This window comes from Hylobates moloch, unplaced genomic scaffold (genome assembly GCF_009828535.3).
Source record: "Hylobates moloch isolate HMO894 unplaced genomic scaffold, HMol_V3 SCAFFOLD_4066, whole genome shotgun sequence".
In the NCBI taxonomy this organism is placed as follows: domain Eukaryota; kingdom Metazoa; phylum Chordata; class Mammalia; order Primates; family Hylobatidae; genus Hylobates; species Hylobates moloch.
The window spans coordinates 1-5,895 of NW_026656341.1; the positions used below are offsets into that span (position 1 = coordinate 1).

Here is a 5,895-nt window from a genome sequence, read left to right on the forward strand (position 1 = left end):
ACAGATATATATATAATATATATATATTATGTATATACATGGCCATGGACAGATATTCTATTCCTGCTGACTTTATGTTTTGCATATATACATATATACACACACACACATACACACACACACACACATACATGCATATATCAGATACTATGTTACATCAGTGCTGGGTCTCCAAGGCAGACAGACAAGAAAAGTAATAATGATAAGAAGCACCTCCTGGAAGGAGTGAGATCTGTGCTGTTGGAGTCTTAAGTAGGCAAAGAGGGAGAGAGACTTTTATCGCCAAGAAAAACATGGGACCCAAGTTGTCAGATAGGAAAGGGCATGGCTGGAATTGGAGTTGTCTGAATGTTGCTCCAAATGGACTGTGGTGAAACAGAAACACAAGAAACTGACAGACAGTAAAATATCAGGTCTTGAAAAGATTTGTTCAGCCATGTTGAAGATGTAGCCTCAGAATCTAGAAGGTATTAAATGCTGACAAAAGAAATTAAATCTGACTACGGATGGAGCATGAAACCAATGTGATTAAATGTGCATTAGTGGTCAGGTGTGGTGGCTCAAGCCTGTAATCCCAGCACTTTTGGAGGCCAGGGTGGATGGATCACCTGAGGCCAGGAGTTCAAGACCAGCCTGGCCAACATAGTGAAACCCCATCTCTACTAAAAATACAAAAAGTATTTGGTGTGTTGGTACACGTCTAACGCCACCTACTCAGGATGCTGAGGCACAAGAATTGCTTGAACCCAGGGGCTGAGGTTGCAGTGAGCTGAAATCCTGCCACTGCCCTCAGCCTGGGTAACAGAGCGAGACTCTGTCTTAGGATAAAAAGGAAGAAAGTGTGTATTAGAAAACATGAAAGGTGGACTGTTGCAGGAGGTAATTAAAGGGAGAAACTTTTGGAATCCTTTGATGGAGATCAACAGGGTCTATTGCTAATGCCAGCTGTAAAATTTCACCATGTACTGACAGTGATGCAACCCACGACCATAATATCATGTGAACTTTATTAGTCAAGTGATGACACAAATAATTGTGATCCTGGTTACTGAGTTTACTAAGTGTAAACTGTAATGAAGACAACTTTTGAAAACTAAAAGTCAAGTTTAAAATAACTGGAGGAAAGTAATTGAGAAAATACTGAAATACATAGTGTGTGTTAATATTTTTCTAGATTTTCTGAGTGTGTGAGTGTGTGTGTGTGTGTGCATCTATCCATTTGTGCAATCCTAATTTATGACCTCATTTGATTCTCTAGATTTTCTCTCTGTGTGTGTGTGTGTGTGTGTGTGTGTGTGTGTGTGTGTGTGCATGCATCTATCCCCTTTGTGCCATCATAATTTAGGCCCTCATTTGATTTATGCCAGACTACTTGAGAAGTCACTTATTACTTTTCCCCAACTCCAGTTCTTTCCTTTCCCTTGCCTGCTGCCATAGTTTTGAAGTCACCTCCAAATTTCACATTAAATTCTGTGGCCATTGTGATAGTATTGAGAGGTAGGACCTTTAACAGGTGATTAGCCATGAGGGTGCATCCTCATGAGTGGATTGATAGCATTATCTGGAGAACAGTTTTTTTATTGTGTGAGTGGGCTTTGGATCAAAGGATGGGTTTGGCCCCAATTTCCTCTTCATCACATGTCCTTCACCATATGTTGCCCTTCTGCCATGTTGTAACACAGAAAGAACGCCTCACCAGATGCATCCCCTTGGACTTCCCAACCTCCACAACCATGAACAAAGTAAGTCTTTTTACAAATTACCTAGTTGGTGATATTGTGTTGTTGCAGCAGCAAAGGGACTATATCCCTCTATTATTTATTCATCTTTAGATAACTAAATAAACTAATTTATAAAAGGGTATGTCAAATTTCCTGTCAAATGACCAAAAAGCCCATATATTTCTAAAACAATGCGGTACCATAACCTGCCACTGTAACTAAATGCAATTTTTCTCTTCACCATTTATTTATTTTTTTTTAGAAATAAAGAAAGATCAAGCATAAAGGTAAACCTGTAATTTTATTATTCAATAAGTGAATTGCAGGAATTTTTAACGTTTTTGTCAATGTAAATTTCAGCCTCTGTTATCGTGCATAATCTGGTACTCTTCTGGTGGAAGATCAATTGTAATTAGGGTGATATTTGTCTGGTGAAGATGGTTGAAGAGCTGGCCTGGAACAAGAAGCAGCTGATGTATCAGCTGTCATAGGAATTGGCAACCACGGGTTGCCTGCTATTAGCAGGTTAGGATAAGGAGCCTCATTGACTGATAACCTCGGGATATCTGTTTGGAAAAGTACATGGCTCCACTATCAGCCTCAAAGAACAATTTTGTAAGGGAGATATAATGTGGTATGGAGAAGTTGTGGTTGTAACAAAATTCACAATGTGGCCATTTGTTTGCATGTAGGTGCTAAGAGAGTGTATATGAATATTGGTCAACTGATTTAAAATATCATGTTGATCTCTTGCAGTTTGTTCTGATGGTCCAACTGAGGTTGAAAATGGAGCAGGAGGAAAATATTTTCTAATTGTGCCAGGTGAACTAGCGATTCTCTGGCTGACAGAAGATTTCCTTGTTAGAGGGATATTTAAATTTGTGGAGGTTGAAAATGAACTTTCTCCATGAGTTTCAGGAGCTAAGCCAGAATTATTATTTTCCACATTAACCCCTGCTATACAGTGCTTTTTCTTGAAGTCTTCAGTAAATAAAGTGTATACAAGACAAGCATTTTTAATCTCAATTCTTCTTTTCAGTCTTACTAAAAGCTGGGGACAGCCATATTTGAAATTTGGATTATCATAGAACTTTAACAAAAACCAAAGGAGAAGGCAATTCAGTGCCATTTTAAAAGAAGAGACAAGTGACAATAAAAAATGTAACACATAAAATCTCAGATTTCTGTTTTGTGAGACAATGTTAATGTCATCAAATAATTCTTCAACATTGTTTACTATTTTTGAGACTGTGCTTGTTGGAAAAAAGCACTCAGATTGTTATGCCCTCAAGTGAAAACATGTTACATATTAATAGTAAAATTTTATTAAGTGGCTGTGGTGAGTTTATTTGGAGTTCATTGGTAAGATTCAAAGTTGTTAACAAAATCTCTTAAAACCCTGAATGTTTAATGCTGAAGCTGCCCTCAATAATTTCAAAAAGTTAAATAATTTTTACTTTTATATTTTATATAATTTTCAAAGTCTGGTCTAACTGAATTTATTAACATATTTATTGGTGGACAAAATGAAATTACATGCATACTCTGCATGAAGTGGTAACTGAATTATTTTGAATATCTTGCTTAAAACAGAGACTTCTTTTTCTCCTGCCAGAAAGTCAGCTAGAAGATCAGATGTTTGAAAATTCTGTTGAATTTTACTAAATCCCTAAAGACTGAGATGTCAAACTGAGCTTTTCTTACTGTCAGTTTAAAATATTCTGTAAGGAGTCTTTATTTCCAAAATTTCTTTTTTGAAGAATTCTTTATTAGTCACTATGCAAGTTCCATTTTCATCCCATGAAATAGAATTGAATTGGTCATTTTCATCTATTTTCCAAAGTTTTCTGGGAAAGGTCAGAGAAAGAAAATTATTATCTTTATCTGGCTCAGAGACATAAACTGTGTAACATGGACTTTTTAATAAAAATCCTTGTGACAAAACCTAAAAATCATTTTCTTCAATCATTGACCTTAAGTCTGAGTCCCCAGGGAGTGTGTGTTCACACAGTGGAGACCTAGTGGAGGCTTCTGAACCACTTGATTAATCTTTAGGAGAAACATCTTGAGTTTGTGAAGAAACATGTGCCATCTTAAATAAGTATTTCTATACCTAATATTTCAGCCTGCATGGTTGTCAATACTGCAGCTTCAAATGGTCCTTCACTAGGCCTACACAGGTAAAGTAATTTAGATCATCACAGTGGTTCCCAATTTGAGTAGCCATGATATCACAGTGGACTTCTGTCTCCTAGCAACAAACATAAAAATCTGGCAAAGAGTCCTTCTCCAGTCTGAGAAATGTATTCAGTAAAAATAAACTATAGACTGATTACTTACACAGTGTAATCTGCAAAAAATCTCATCCCTGTAAAATTTTTTAAATAAATAAGGAAATAAATAATGTCCTCAATCTCTGAAATAAATGTAATTTTCTCCCTGACAAACACTCTTACTAGATTGGTGTGAGGAGCATAGGGCCTGGTAATTGGACAAAATAAAAAAAAATAACTATTTTAAAAGCTCTGTCAGTTTGGCATATTGGATTGAAAACTGATGCAGTGCAAAGCTTATATGATAAAAAGATATCACAATAAGGATAAAAGGTAGGTCACTGGTTGTCAGGGGCTGGGGAACAGAAATAAATGTTAAGTAGATACAGGGTTTCCTTTTGGGCAATAGAAATGTTTAAGAACTAGAGAAAGACCCGTTGGAAAAGTGCAGTGTTAGTGTGGGACTGACCCGATATTCCAGGTGCCGTCTGTTACCCCTTTCTTTGACTAGGAAAGGGAACTCCCTGACCCCTTGCGCTTCTCGAGTGAGGCAATGCTTCGCCCTGCTTCGGCTCGCGCACGGTGCGCTTCACGGACTGTCCTGCACCCACTGTTTGGCACTCCCTAGTGAGATGAAACCGGTACCTCAAGCAGAAATGCAGAAATTACCCGTCTTCTGTGTCGCTCAGGCTGGGAGCTGGAGATCGGAGCTGTTCCTATTCGGCCATCTTGGCTCCCCCAGCCATCCCATTACTGGGTATATACCCAAAGGACTATAAATCATGCTGCTATAAAGACACATGCACACGTATGTTTATTGTGGCACTATTCACAATAGCAAAGAGTTGGAACCAACCCAAATGTCCAACAACGATAGACTGGATTAAGAAAATGTGGCACATATACACCGTGGAATACTATGCAGCCATAAAAAATGAGTTCATGTCCTTTGTAGGGACATGGATGAAACTGGAAAACATCATTCTCAGTAAACTATCGCAAGGACAAAAATCCAAACACCGCATGTTCTCACTCATAGGTGGGAACTGAACAATGAGAACTCATGGACACAGGAAGGGGAACATCACACTCCGGGGACTGTTGTGGGGTTGGGGGAGGGCGGAGGGACAGCATTAGGAGATATACCTAATGCTAAATGACGAGTTAATGGGTGCAGGAAATCAACGTGGCACATGGATACATGTGTAACAAACCTGCACATTGTGCACATGTACCCTAAAACCTAAAGTATAATTAAAAAAAAAAGAACTAGAGAAAGATGATGATTGCACAACATTATAAACATATTAAATTCCATTGAATTTTACACTCTAAAGTAATTTTAAATGATGTAAAATTTACCTTAAAAACTAAGATGAAAACAAATTTGAATAAAACTAACTGATTAGATTTCAGAATAAAAAGTTATTTATGTGCATATCTACTTAAAACATTTTTTTAATCATATCAGTAGAATAAATAATAATTTTATTTGGTACATCTGTAAATATCTGACAAATGTTAATGACGTAAAAGACTTTAAAAGCAAGTGGTCTACTTGTAAAGAGATCCCAAAAAGTAGGAGATTTAAAAAAATAATAATAACAAGAAAGTGTTTTAAGTAAAGCACATTTGTAAGTGTGTCTAAGCAGAAATATTTTTTATTTGGCTCCAAGGGCCAAATATCTATTCAAAAATGATTTTTAAAGAAATAATCCTTGTGTCCTGCAAGATAATGGTATCATTATAAAACAGGACTTGAATTTGTGAAGTAATCATAGTATTGAATAAAATATTCCTTCTTTTGAAAAATAACCATGCCCCATTTACAATAAGAATTTTATATGTTCATGGTTGAAAGGTGGTGTATTAAAATCTAACTCCTTGGCATTGGTAAGTGT

At 36.8% G+C, this 5,895-nt stretch overlaps 1 pseudogene; it reads right to left on the reverse strand.

Moving 5' to 3' along the window:
* Nucleotides 1-2,123: 2,123 nt before the first annotated feature.
* LOC116465258 (heat shock transcription factor, Y-linked-like) lies at nt 2,124-3,813 on the reverse strand (annotated as a pseudogene).
* Nucleotides 3,814-5,895: the final 2,082 nt, after the last annotated feature.